The sequence below is a fragment of the Dromaius novaehollandiae genome, chromosome 2 (genome assembly GCF_036370855.1).
Source record: "Dromaius novaehollandiae isolate bDroNov1 chromosome 2, bDroNov1.hap1, whole genome shotgun sequence".
Classification (NCBI taxonomy): domain Eukaryota; kingdom Metazoa; phylum Chordata; class Aves; order Casuariiformes; family Dromaiidae; genus Dromaius; species Dromaius novaehollandiae.
This window is the reverse complement of record NC_088099.1, coordinates 83,581,796-83,597,258: the sequence shown is the minus strand read 5'-3', so window position 1 is coordinate 83,597,258 and position 15,463 is coordinate 83,581,796.

The following is a 15,463-nucleotide window of genomic DNA, read 5'->3' as shown; positions in this document are numbered from 1 at the left end:
ACTCACACACTGGGAATGGGGAAAAAATATTTAGAGGTTGATACATATCTGGGTTATTCCTTCCAGGTCTGATTAAACAAATATAAAACAAAAGAGTCTGTTTTTTGAGTCCAACTGACACCCAACTAAAGATGTTGGCAACAGAGTATGTCACGAGATCTGGGTAACCCCACTTCCAGCTCCCAGCTACCCCATGCTAGTTTTCTGGGATTTATTTATTTATTTATTTATTTTAAAGTTATCTCATTCTTGCATCTAAACTCCCACTTCAGAAGCCAATATGATTCCCTCCCACCCCCTGCCACTGCTTTCCTGGAACTGGAAGGAGAGGCAAGGAAGCAATGCAATATCACAACTCCACCTACGTGGAAAATTAATTCAGTCACAGTCTTAACGAGACCCAGCTCGAAGCAGGGCAGGTCGGCGCTGCCGGCTGCTGCAGCCTCCAGCAGCCACAGCCTCTGGCAGGGGCCTGAGGAAGGAGAAGGGCAGCTCCGCCGAGAGACGGCTCCCGCGCTCGGAGCAAGGCAGGGAGCGGGGCCGGGCGGACGGCGCGAGCTTGCTCGGTGCACGGGAGCAGCGGCAGCTCTGCTGCTCAGCCCCCGACATGACAATTCTTCCCCTGCGCCCCTGGAAAACAAAATTACCGTCTGCTTCCTCTTCTGCCTTACTAATTTACACACGTGTAACCTGCGAGCTGTCAGACTTCACTGGGAATAATGAGACCCTGACAGATGAGAAAGTTTCCCGGTGTCCCTTTCGGGGGGGCGCGGCTGCCAATCAGGGGAGTTGCAAGCCTCCCAGCCTCGTCGCTTCTAATACTGGAGGCGCTACCCAAATCTTAGGCAATATGTTTTGGATAAATTTCAATCATCCCTGCTGCTGACTTAGTGCTTACTTCTCTGCTTACACCATATTCCCTCACCCACCGCTTCTACACGCGCAGCCCTGACATATGGCCTGAATTATACCTTCGCTTCTATACAAGATTTAAATCATCTCGCCTGCCCGGCAGCCTGTCAGGCATCAGCCACCAAAATGAACCACCTGCTGGGGCCCAAGGAGAGCGCACCTGAGAGCGCCAGGATACGCCACAGGGACAAAAGGGCCACAGGGACAAAAGGGCCAAGCAGACCTCACAGCTGCCTCCCCATGGTAAGCACCAAGTGAACAACAGAAGCTAAATGATGGCTCTACCACTGCCCCAGGAGAGTCAACTTGCTTGAGAACCACCTAGCTTTGCTCCAGCCACACTTTCCCCACCCCCCCACCCCCCAAGTTCAAGAGACTCTTCCTTTTGGAAAATTAGCTACCAAAATACAAGCAAGTGGCCAAGCAAATAAATAGCACAGCAAACCCGCCCTGAAAAATGAGCAAGATAAAAAGGAAGTGTCCTGACACTAACAGGTATTTATTTAGTCGTATAAGCATCAGTGATTTCTCAGGGGACTGCCTGAGCATACATGTCTCAGACACTTCTGAAAGATGATTATAAGACCCTCAGCCTATAACTTTAACAGTCACCTCTTAGGTACACCCATACCTTTGCCTCTCTTCTCCCTCTCTTTCCTCATCTCTCTTCTCTGGGAATAGAGAAAGAAGGGAACAGTTGCACAGTATTGAATTGCAGATCTGGGACCTAATGGAAACACCAGTAAAGGGACACAGGAATATTTTGCACAGGGAGAATGGAAGATAAGAGTCTGTGGCCTCTCATTAAATGAGCAGACAAAGGAAGATGGACACTGGCATATGTTAAATAAATACGCTGTAGAAGCACAAATGAGGATTGTTGTCAACAGTTTTGGGGGTTATTTTGTTATTGCAAGGCATCAAACAGAAAAACATGTGTTCCATAACACTACTGAGCAACAAAACAAAAGAGGGCAGGGTGCTGAATTCAGTCAAATGCTTTAGAAGTGAGTAAAGGTAACAACATCTTAATCCTGCTGCTTGCCTCACAAGAAAATTCCTCACCCATTTAAATAACCGCATATGCCAGAATCCTGCTCAGTAAGTCAAAGCACAGTCCTGGAACAGGTCCAATTGCTGACCAAACAGGTCCTAGTTACTATAGGGTATGCAATGGGAAGCAACACTGACATTCACCATCTTCTGTCCACAGCCCTCAGAGCAGCAATGGCACAACACATGCTAAATGTAAGTAAGAAATAAACAGCACATCCTAAGGAAGGCACTTCCTAAGTTAATCAGTTGATTAAGCGGAAATTCATGAAGTAAACTGTCATAGGATTAAGACTCCTTCCTCCAAAGTAGTTCAACTGGGTCTAGTTAGAAGACAGAAGTGTCCTGTGGAAAGACCCAGAAAAAGGCTCAGACCGTCACTGCTGGTTATTCCTAGTGGAGCAAACAGACATATTTGATGGCAGAAATATGTTCTTACCCACAGCCCAAGTGGCAGCTCTTAATAAGGCAAAAGCTCTTGGAGGCAGACATTTGCCTCTTCCTGACTCCCTCTTCGAGGTCACATCCTCCAGGCAGAATACCTTCCATGAATTAGCTTGCCTCCACCTCACAGTGATGGGGGTTGTCCTTAAAAGTAGGTTCTAGTATTGGACGTCACAGTTTCTATCAAAAGACCCAGGACTCTGTGGAAACACTCTAGAATTCTGAGAGTTAAATGAAGGAAGAATTTTATTCCCTGAAGTCCATGCTACATTCAAAAAATAAAAATGAAGATTAATTTAGTTCAAGAGACTTCGTCTGACCTCCTCAGCTCCTGTGTAGGGGTAGGGGAGGGGAGGCAACCAGAGCAATCACAAGCCTAGCTATGAGCTAGAAAATCACAAAAGAACCCAAGTAGCAATGCATTCCTCTAGAAAGCCACTTCTGGGCACAGAGAATAACGGCTTAGGAGGTGGAACAGTCTAATTCCCTATCTGAGGTGATCAAGCAATTAGCAGAACAAGGGTTGCCAGATCTACCAATGATTCTAAGAATCTGCAAACTTGCTTTACTGGCAAACTTTGCTGTATGTCACCAGTCTCCCTGTAAAACTTGAGGATGCAGTATATCCCAGAGTCTAATTTGAGGCTTTGAGATTTGCTACACCCAGACTCAGATTCGATCTTCTATTTATAAATTATCTAACATTTGTGGCTGGTTTAATTTTGGCAGCCACTTAATCAAACACGTTCAATGTTTTATAGAGCTTAGTGCTGGGAACCCAGACTCCCAAGATCAATTTTGAGAAGGCTGGAATAGTCTTGTGCATGCAAAGATAAGGAGATGGCTGTTCAGAGAAAACGACTCAAATATCCTGTAAACAGCTGATTGTTGGGACTCCTTTTCAAGCACCTCTGTCTCTTATCATTAGCAATATTCAAATTAAGTCAAAACACTTGTGTTATCTCTTGCCTTTCTCTCAGACTAAATAGTTTTCAGTCACTGTTCTACTTGGAATGAAGCTAAACATTAAACAAGTTAATCATCATCTTAACAGGCTGTAAAGCAGTTTTCCTCTATAAAAACATAAGCTACTTAAAAAATAAAGTAGTCAATTTAATACTGTGTCTGCATTTCTGCACACTTTTGCCACATCTCTAAATGTTTGTGGTTTTATAAAATGTCAATGATATGCTAAATATGTAATAAGAACAAAACATCATCTCATGTCATCACCTTTCCAGTACTATTTCTTACTCATCTCAATAGGAAATTCTGCTTACATTTTGAGAGTATCAGTTAGGTCCAAAGTTTTCAGTGAACTATTCTCTCTGAATCACAACCACCTTCTCTGGCCTTAAAAAATGTTGAGATTGAGCAAGTTTAATATCATGTAGCAATGAGAGGGTTTAATGGCAAGGAGGTGGTGCTCAGACAGATGTGATATAAAAGTAAGTATTTTATGCTTTTGAGGGGTAAACTAGGTCTCTAAGATAGCTCAGCTCAGCTATACTTTATCAGCTCCTCAGGAGGAAAAAAAGGGCTTGACAAAATGGGTGCTTTCACATTTCTGCTCTGAGCTCTGATAATCTGCCTCTCCACCCGTCCTGCATTAAGTCACCACAGCAGCTCCACTTTGTCTGCTCCAGGGATTGCCTAGAGTAAACAGAAGGAAACCCAGGCCTAATCACTGCAGCACCATCTGGGAGTTCGTTATGGGGCAGCATTCTGCTACTTTAATTACATCTATTTGTTCAAAAAAAAAAAAAAAAAAAAAAGCTGTGTGTTAGACAGACCAAATCCCTTTAGTTTATCCATCTTGTAGGCTACTTAGACAGCTAAGATGGGCCCAGACCTGCACTGTAAGTTAATGCTGCCCTAATTTACCAATGTCTTAGAGCCTCCTTATCTCCCACTATCCTGAAAGAGCCTGTATTTCTTACTGTCCTCGGTCTCTCAGCAGCAGAGCAACACAGTCCCCAGCTGTAAACAGGGTGTAAGAGCCCAGCTGGCTCAGGAGAACTGGGATCCAGGAATTGCTTTCTACTGCACAAGAGCCAAAAATAGCTTAGGAGAAGGTAACAGAAGGGACCAGAGTAGCTCTCAAGCTATACGATACCACTAATCACTCCAACGGTTACACTATTGAAATCAAGAGGTCCAAGTGAGAAAATGTTGCTAAGAAAAGCTAAGGAAAAAAAATGCATGTTTTCAGACACACAAGCCTTTTTTCAGGTCTGAAAGAGAATCTGCTATTTTGATATCTGGTACCAAGTAAAGATGGGGCATAATGATTTTTAATATACTTACTAACAGAATTGTTTTGTGTAATTTCTTTTTCTATTTAACCTATGCAAGAGTTGTCATTCAAATAGATTGAGGCAAAGTGCAATATCAGCTTAGGCATACTCATATCCTTTTATGATCCTAATTAAAGGTCCCAAGCACTACTTATTCAGTAGAGGCCTAAAGTTTTCTGTCCTGACTCATTTGTGCAGTTTATTCACCCCATACTTTGCCTGTTTCGCCCTTTGCCACATGACCTACTTTGCAGCTTTTTCCTCTTGGTACAGGTCTTACAGCCACATAAAACCTCACCAAATCATTCCAGCCCATTCTTAATTAAGTGAAACTTCTTTAAGACTGTCTGTAGTCACCCCAGAGGCAGAATCTTTACTGCTTCATGTTGTAGAGAGTAGTTTAAGACACAATAGCACCATCTACTGAGATTCACCTCTATAAAAAACTGGTATGCCTTTAAAAATATGTTAGATAAGATGCATATTTAGCTGATATAAGCAGTATGTTATTCTGGAATATTAGTGACACCATACTGACTACGAAAAGGGAAAAAAAACCCTTAAAATGTAAACTTCACCTAAAAATGTTAAACTTTACCTATGATTGTTGCTTTTCTTGAATTTGGGGAAATCACTGCCCCCATCTCACTGCTCAGGGTTAAGAATAAAATTGATCTCATGTAAATGAGATACCGTGGGTGGTATGATTAACTTGTACTAACACACACAGAAAAACAGAAAGAGAAATCAATGTAGTTGTTTCATCTTACTAATGTAAAAGAGCCTCTTACTGAGATACACAAACATTTAAGAAAGCTTTCCTTGCAAGCAAATAATTAAACAACATTTTTTCTGGGAGGGACATGGTTAGAACCAGCTTGTTTGTGGACTAGATTCAGGGTATGATACTAAAGTGTCTGAAAACTACCAATTAGGTGGCATTTAGCCCTAGATACTGTATTAGCTCAATATTTAACATTTTTCATCACATTTTCATGACTTACAATGCAATTTCTCTCCTGTCTTTATCATATAAACAGCCACAAATGTGGCAAGTTGGTCTTACAGCATTTTTTTCTAAATCTTCTATATATTATTTTCAGGCACCCAGCTTAATATGCCTTGACACTGTCTTTGAGTCAGTGCCTAAAAATGCACACTCTGCCTGGCTAACTGCCTGGATGAGTTCCTTAAATCTGCCATTTAAAAAGACTAAAGACATTGAGATTCTGTCTCACTTAAACAAATAAATACAGTCTGCTTTGTAGAAAGCAGATCCTGTGTACTTCCTCTTCCTCTTTTTGTTCCATCCTCTGCAATGGGATCTGGAGACTGATTAGAGAAATAAGTCCTAGAAGAGGTTTTGCAGAAGATAAAGCTAGAATCATACCTATGGCTGGTTCCACAGAGCCTCACCGGTTCTACTCGTTGTTTTTGGGAGGCTTCATCAATCTGAGGCTACTGTAATAAACAAACAGTGTATACTGACATACTGCGTTCATGCCAGACATCCTTTAATCAAACAGTTAAAACACATTTGCAAAAAGGAAACCTGGGCCGAGAACATAATTCCAGCTCCTTTATCATTTGCAAAATGCATTGCTGGCATTTGTCTGGACCTTGGGTAACGTCACGTGCAAAACTGGATCTGCGTTTCAACACCCAATCTCACATCATTGTCTCACCTTCCTGCCTCCCACCTAGGTTCAAAAAAGTGTTGGATTTTGGACCTGGATTTTAAGTATTGGTCCATGTTAATTAAGTAGCACAACATAGCTAGAATGACACTAAATATCCCTGTAGTTTCATGCAGACTATGTAATGTACAGTCACACTGGTGTGATTAGCAAATGCTGTTGGCTACAGGAATTATATAGCGCTGGCATGCAAATTGCACTAACAGACTGTTCAGATTTGACTACTCCACTGGGTTACTTCGACAACGACAAATGCCAAGTCCAGTCCCAGGGCAGGAAGCACACCCCATGCACGGACACAGGCTGGGGCTGCCTGGCTGGGGAGCAGCTTTGCAGGAAGGTACCTGGGGCCTTGGCATGCACAAGCTGAGCGTGAGCCAGCAGTGTGTCCTGGCTGCAGACGTGGCCAGCAGCATCTTGCGATCCACATTAACAGAAGCACGGCTATTAGATTGAGGGAAGGGATTATCCCCCTCTGCTTAGCACATCTGAGACTTTACCTACAATATTGCACCTGGTTTTGGGCCCCCAATATGGGATGGACATCAATAAAGTGGAGCGAGTTCAGTGGAGGGCTTTCAAAATGGTGAGGGGCTAGAGCACTTGCGCTGTGAGGATAGGCTGAGGGAACATGGCTTGCTCCACCTGGAGGAGAGGAGGTGTTGGAGGGACCTAAGAGCAGCCTGCCAGCACCTGTGAGGAAGTTACCAAGAGGATGGAGCAGTGCAGTGCAGTCTTCACAGTGGTGTATGTGGGAGGGTGAGAGGCAACAAGCATAAACTAAACGAAGAGAGCTCCGGCCTGCCTATGAGGGAAACCTTCTTCACCATGAGGACAATGAAGCAGTGGACAGGCTGCCCAGAGAGGCTGTGAAGTCGCAAACCTTGGAGATTTTCAAGACCAGCCTGGATAAAGCCCTGAATAGCCTGGTCTGACCTCAGAGCTGGCCCTGCCTTGAGTAGGAGGCTGAACTAGAGACCTCCTGAGGTCCCTACAGCCTGGATTTTCCTATGATCCTATACTGTGACCTGCCCACCACAGGCTTTATGAAAAAGAGAATGTTATGAAATTCAGGTTTGAAATGAATAAACAGATAATTAACCTTCTTCTTAAAAGAAAAACATTATACTCCCTTTTTGTTTAATCCCAACTTAGAACTCAAATACCATTTTTTTAAGAAGGCCCAAACATCGCAATAAACATTTTGAATGTAGCCGTAAATGCTGATTCCTTGTTTATCTTACAGTAACATATATCTGCCAACTAAGGAGCACGTGCTTAACTTTAAACATACTGCTGCTCCCAACTAAAGAGTCTGGGTACAACTCTTCCAGCTTCAGGAGACTGCAATGACTGGCTGCATGGCTGGTTCATAGCTAAGAGCACAAGTGAGAGCTGACTGACTAATCCCACGTTACTAAGGATTTACCCAGTCCTGGAGGTTACACAGTTGGTTACCACCTTACAGCGATGGTTACTCCTCCCGTATGCGGCTTCTTTCCTTAGCCCAAGCACTCCCAAGACTGCATTTGTGCCTCTTCATCTTTGTTATATAGTAGATACAAGTACTGACCCTTTTCACTATCCATATGCTTATCTACAATACTGATTTTAACTTTGCTGAATATATTGATTTTAAGCTATAGCAATCTGATTACATAAGCAAAACAAACAAATGCCATGCTTCATTCAGTACTGTATCTCACTCACAGCTTACAGAAACAACATCTACACCACTTGATACATACATGGAATTGTCCTGCAAGTTTCCTTGATGACAGAGATTAAAATGTTATGAATGATTTTTACATTACTAAAATCAAGCTTTGGGATTACAATATGAACATCATGAACAACCTCTTAAATGCTGTATTGTCATCAGTATAAAATGGAAACATTATACTTAGCTGATGTTTGCAAAAAACCTCCCAAGTCTGAGGTATGGCTGAGAGAAGAAATATCATAGCAAGGATCCAGACAGACAACAGCATTCCATAAACAGAAGACAAAGCTTCTCACAGAGACAGGAGCCAAATGCCACAATCTGTTCAAATTTAAACTGAGCTACTAACACAGCACAACAGAGGACTGAATGCACATTTCAGAAAAGTAACGTAGGAAGGAACAAACAAGCACTAGAACTGATCCCAGTGACTCATTTTGTCTAATAACTGATCATCAGCAGAAGCCCATAGCAATGGGTTCAGTAGGACATGAGCACAGTGAGTGGCACTTACCTCTGTTCTGCCTGCCTCTGAAAACACCTCAGCACCTGTTTGCACTTACAGGGGCCCGATTTAGCAATGTAAAAACTAAAAAAAAAAAAAAAAAAAAAAAAAAAAAAATTAGAACACGAGATTCTCCTGTATTATCCCAAATCCAAAGGCTAGGGACTACCCCACATATAAGGCCTGAGAAGTACAAAACCTTTTATCCACAACTGCAGTTTTACCATTACTGCTTATCACTGTTGTATGCAGAATGAAGACTCTGCTACTTTGGAAGTCCTCTGCTATGTTGGTACCAATCAGTCCAACAACATTAACAGTCCCAAACGCCACCTTGCAGCACTAGAGGTGAACAACCAATGCAGCTGCCAGATGCTTTTTCCCATCTTCGGTTGCTTTTTAATGATAGTAGTGAAAGATTTCCATTAACTCTATTCTGCAGTGAGGCCTAGTTCTGCAGCCTTTGAAATCACTGTAACTGCTGATGTAGATTTCAACAGGGCCAGGAGCAGTCCCTTGGACTTCCAAAGTTGGTGTTAAAAAGAGCAGGACCAACTCCTCAACAAGTTTTCGTCATTGCTAACAATCAGAGGAAATTAGAGTACAGTTGGAATAATATTTCCCTTTCTGATCACCTGCTATCACCTCCAGCTTGCTCTTATAATTTTGTTTGTGACATTTTTGTGCAAGTCTCACGTTCTTACCTTAGAAATCCAGTCTGCCAAATATTCCTGCACTTCCAATCAAAATGCATTAACATTTTCACTATAGAAGTTAAAACCTTAGTTCTGCCCGTGATTTCAGAAATTCTACCCTACGGAGCAGTGGGAACAAGACTGTTAGAAAATCACAGACATAAAGGTGAGACAAGTGGGCAATGAGGAGGCCAAGGTGCACACATTGAGTGGTTCTATGGCAACTCATACTTATAAATCACTCCATGTGAAAAATGCATGAGATCATGTTGTATTATTATTCTATACAGGAACTGGGATTCACATGAATCCTCAAATACCTAGGAGAAATTATTCAACTTGTATTCTATCAAGTCTTCATAGGAATACAGACATTTCGTTCCTGACATAACCTTCTTTCAACTAAGAATACAGACAAATGTCCCAAAATTAAACAAAGAAAAAATTCAGTAAGTTTTTAATTGGCCATCCTCAAGGGACAAAAATAATCTAAATCACTTAAAAAAAAAAAAAATCTAACACTGTATGCATAGCTGTTTTTGTAGACATCTCCAGGGAAAAGACAACACTTAATATGCCTCTGGGGAAACCTTTCTTGTATCTTAACCAACAGATGCACAACGCAATCTCAGCTTTTAGTCTATGGCTTGTGCTCACAGATGATAAAACTCTTAGTGGGCTTCCACACAAACACATCTTATGCACACAAGCTAAGTTAACTTGTCCAGCTTACCCAAAAATCACCCCTGGCACACATCCCAAACAGTTCTGCATTCCTTCCTTATAGCTTCCCATCCACTTGTTTCTAACAAATCTTTTCTCAGACATCACGTAAACAGCTCTTGGGAGCAGGGAAAATCTCTTTGTCCTCTGTTTGTGCAGAGCCCAGCACACTCATCTGCAATAAGGGCTCTCAAGCACTGCAGCAACACAAATCCAAACAAGTAGGCATAGCAGACTTATACTGGTGTGCGTTATAAATAATGGAATGTGTTCCTTGGCAATAAAACCTGTCAGATAACCATCAGGCTTTGTATGTATATAATTATGTGCACGCAACTGGATCCAAGTTGAATATCTGCTTTAAAAATATCCTTCAAGGCCACATTTTTGAACTTCTTCAGTTTCACATGAGCAAAGGCATATAAGAAAGCATAATCTTTGCAACTGCATGGTTATCCAAGTCATTTACATGCACAGCTGTTTTGTCCTAACTGCATCCTGTCTGCAGGCTCATTAGAAACACTTAAAGATAAACCTCAAGAAGGTGAACATGAACATTTTATGCATGCATGAGTTTGAGGCCCTCTCAAAGCTGGCTCTAAGATTTTTAACAGCAGAAATTTTGAGCAATCACTTCATGTATGCTGGTTAATGTTGAAGTATGTTTTCCATTCCTGAAGTATTCTGCCAAATCTAAGGAAACAGAGGGAAGATACAAAGTACTCATTGTTTCTGTTATGTTTCCTTCTTGGGTCCATTCATTTTATAAGTTACAAAGAGTATTGTTTTACTTCAGAAGCTATTATACATCAGGGAGGAGAGCCTGGACCTCTAGTTCAGCAAGTTAACTTCATGCGCATGAATAGTTCCTGTAATTTCAGTGTAATTTAGCACAGGTTTAAGCTGAGACATGATGGGCCATTTTATTAACTGAGATCTTTGCGTACATCTCTCCGAATTTTTTGGATGAGGTCTGCAATGCATTTGCCTCACTCACTCAAACATTTTGGAAGGGAGGTGCTAGTATTACTCAGAAGCTGACTGTTTGGATCCTAGTTAGTATTATTACTTCTTCTCCCTCTCCTTCCTTCCTGTGTGCTTGGCATACTGCACAGGAAGTGTGGGGGGGAATGCAAAATCTTTGTGGTGGGTGAGCAATGGAAAAAATGGAAACAACAACAGAAAGAAGTTGTCTAGTCTGAGAACAGGATATTTTTCTGCTTTTATTTATTTATTTATTTATTTATTTATTTTTGGTTAATACAAAAGAAATACACCTTTATTTTTTCCAAAAAGGATGAGACTTAATCCATTTTACACATGTGAGGTTCACAGCCAAGAGCTGAAAGGGAACTGGAAGGAATTCTGACCTGGGAGTCAGCGCTGCTGTGAAGGAAAGGATGAGCGCCTGAACAACAGAGCAACAAGAACAAAATGGATCAGCAGCAGGAAAGAGGCAAGAAGGTGGAACCACAGGCAAAACATTGGTGTTATAAAGCAGAGGAAGAAAAGGAAAAACAAGTTCAACCTCCCAGATACAAAGCATTTAGAAGAGCCACACAGACAGGTTATGCAGCTACAGAATACCACTGTCAGAGCAGAGTCGTCAATCCCCACAACCCAGGGAGTGAGACATAGCTGAATTAAAATGCAGAATCGCTTATACATGTTAGTCACTAGATTCCACAAGATTACAAGTAGGTTTTGGAAAGACATTGTCTTTTATTTAGTCATGCAGTGTTAGATCTGAATAAGCATAACTGTCAGCAAAAGTTAGTCACAGTGGGACAGGCATAAGATTTCAGCTCTCCCGCAACTGAACTCAGAAGACAGAAGATGAGGAAAAAGAAAACTGAAAAGAGATTTTCCAGGGGAAAATAAAGGATGAATTCTTCACTAAGAGAAAAAGAAATTACAGTGAGTAACATCTCATTTCATTTTCTTAGACTGCACCGTGAAACATACTTACCTTTACTTTTTTTTTTTTTTTAATTACAGTCAAACATCAGCATGTGGGTAACAACTGGATTGGACTTGGGCATGGGCCAACTGCATGGCTGCAGAGGTTCCTTACATTCAACAACAACCAGTGCAGGACAAGCATTTTAGCCCATGAGCGGGCTGCAGATTTCCTCAGACTTCTAGTCAGGGACATGTGTGCATGTGGACTCAGGAATGGAAATGCTGAGGGGAATCAGTCTCTACTACTAGATTACACCTAACTGACTGCATGAGGGTGGCTATCAAGTTGTGCAAGATGTCACAGATAAAAATACCAACCCTATGTCAAGGTTTTCTCATGCCTGCTTTATCCCAGCCAAAGGAGATTGGAAATTCATCTTGTATTACAAGTTTTTGTTGCATTCAGTATTCTCTGCAAATTTTTTATTTTTGAAACTAAGCATTTTCTATCAGCTATATATCCAAATTCACCAAGTCTGTGGGTGGGGAGCCGATAATTATAGTTCACAGTGCACAGTAGAAGTCCTGTGACACTTCAGAGGGACTTCTGTTCATAAATCCCACAGTAATGCTCATAGAGAAGTGGCTGGAAGTGCAGGAACCGCACTAAGCTGACCTCCGGTCAGAAGGGTTTTGGTTGATTGTTCGTTCAAATAGCTTCCTATTGTGCCAGCACCAAAAAGCCTGGTATCAACCACCTCATACAAAATCTACATGATATTCCTTGTGCATGGGCAAATACAAACCCAAATGAAGAAACTCACAAAAATCTTTCGCTATCACGGTAAGTGACAGGTGAAAAAAACACTTATATTTTTTTCCCCCCTGCTATATTATGTCACAAAAATACATCACATGCATTCTCTTAAGCTCCTCAAAGATATGAGCTGGATGCAATTGATCAGTCTACCATCCAGCTATATCTAAGAGTCTTGAAGCAAGAGAATAGATGGCACGTTGCTCAGCAGCCAACTAGTACATGCTTCTTCTGACTGCAGTCCCATATCATGACCAGCCTGGAGAAAGGGAGCTGTTCCCACAAGACCCAAAGCAATCACGTCTGCACAGCTGGACAGACTCTTCTCAGTTTGCATTGCGGTTTCAGTTGCTCAAAGCTGAGAAGATGGAGGGTGGGAGTGAAAAAGGATAGTTGAAACAGAGATTACAAATGCAAAATGCCAACTTCAATCATGGAAATGCAGCCATATGAAATGGGTGATTTCCTCTACAGAACTTTAGATAGTCCATTCCTCTGTAAGCAGCTATCTTCTTCCTTAAATTGCAGTGGTTAAAGGTGACAGGGGAATGAAATATAGCACAGATTTTTTTAAGAGTCATGTTTATGTCTTTTTCCCCCTTGCAAAGCACAATTTATATTTCTGGGTTTTTTTTTCCTCTCTCCCAAAAATAGTATCTGCTTCAGAGTTTGGCCCAAAATATTTTCTAAAATTAACAACAGTTATTCCCAAAAATAACATATTTAAAAGTACTTTCACGTTTATTAGCCTCCTTCCAGGTATTGTTCAACAGTATGAAGAACTAGATTCAGTTGTTTAGATATTCCTACTAAAGAAAAACAAAACAGTATTTGAGTTCAATCCACTTTGCCAGAAACATGCATCTTAGGCTCAAAATCAATTTCTGTTCTCTATTTTTAAATGGAGAACCCATTCTCCTGCACAGGATTCCTGCTGCCACTGTTTTCAACTTTCAACTCATTTCTCAGAAGAGTTGAAAAATCAGACAGGATGATATAAGTGTAAATTTTTATCATTAAAAAGACAGTTTTAACCTCTGCACTGACCTCCACCACAAACTAAGGTAACAGTTCACACTGATGCATGAGTTATCTTTGTGCAGTGACCTCAACTAGATATGCAGAAAGTAAGTCGTAAGTGGCCCAGAGGCACCTTGACATGGTTAAACATGAGGGGACATTTTCAGGAATAAATACAAGGATTCGTTTATTTGCTTGCTGATTCTCAAGCCCTGAGAAGCTCCCATTTCATATTTGCAATGGCTGTGAGAGCTACAAACATGCTCTTACTTTTGATACAAAAGTACTGATTTTCATCACCTTGATTCTAATAGCTGAGGTTTCAAGAGTAAAATACAAAATATTATGAGCTTCATGCAGAAAGATGTAGTTGGCCTGACCATTCATGATACTCCATGAAAATCACAAGAGTTGGCACCTCTGCATACTTCCATAGAAATGCAAGCTACAAAATAAGACAGGAAATTACTGTTCATGCCTATTCACGCAACATAGCTTACCGTAACCTAGGCCAAATATCTAGTTTTCTAGACAGGACATCCACTAAAGGAAAGGAAAAAAAAGGGGGGGGGGGAGGGAATTTATGGAGTTCATTTCTAAGGAAAACCTAGGCCTTATATAGAGCTGAGAGTAAAAGAATTCATCATTTCACAACACTCTACCAAACACAGACAGCAACAGGTGGTGAGGAGTGGAAATAATTGATCAAAGCTTTCCAAAACAGGCCACAGATTTACTGTACCTATGAAGTCTTTCTGTTTCACATTGTAAATCAGCAGCTTAAAAAAAAGGGTTTTTTTTTTTTTTGCCAGAGAAATGCAAGAAGGAAAAAGAACAAGTCAGAAATATAATATGATGCAGCTTCAAGGCGTGTTGATACTGACTGATTATCAAACAATTCTAATAACTGGTACAGCGTACATTTTCTTAGTCATAGTATTAATTGTTCCACAACAGTATTAGTACTGTCTAGCAGAAAAGATTGGGTACAAAGATGTTTGCAAAAACATGCATGCAAGAACTATGCAGGAAAATACACACATGGCTGGGGGGGGGCAGGGGGAGAAGGCGCAGAAAAGGGAGATAGCTTCTAATTTCATATTCAAATACCACTTTGAGACAGCTATTAATTCAAGGTCATGTCAACTTCTGTTTCTCAGTAACAGCTCCTCTTAATCTAGTAAACTGATCTCGATTTATCACCTTACGTGCACAGAGATGTGAAGACAATAGTGGAGATACAGTAAAGCGACCAGCTAGAAGAGGACTGATCAAGAGGGAGATGCAGCCACCTGACTGTCCAAGAGCAGTACACAGATTGCGAAGTCATGATGTGGGTAACTGTGACATGGTTGTCGACTGTGAGGTCACTTCTATTGCAGCAGTTGATTGGCCAGCTGCAGGCCACCAGGCATTGTGGAATGATGAAGGGCATCAGAGAGCTCTGCCAGCGGAGATGACAGCTGTTGGAGAGGGACCTGCAGGTAATGGTGACACAGCTGGATTGCTCATTAAAAAGTCACTTTGTGGCAGCAACCTGATTGCCCAGCAGGAGTCAGGCAGCTGTACAAGATTTCTGAGGTCATGCAGGGAATGACAAAGTCCACCCAGCTGAGATAGGAGTGTGGAGGAAGGAGAGAGGGAGATACAGGTAATGGCAAAGTGGCTGGGGAAG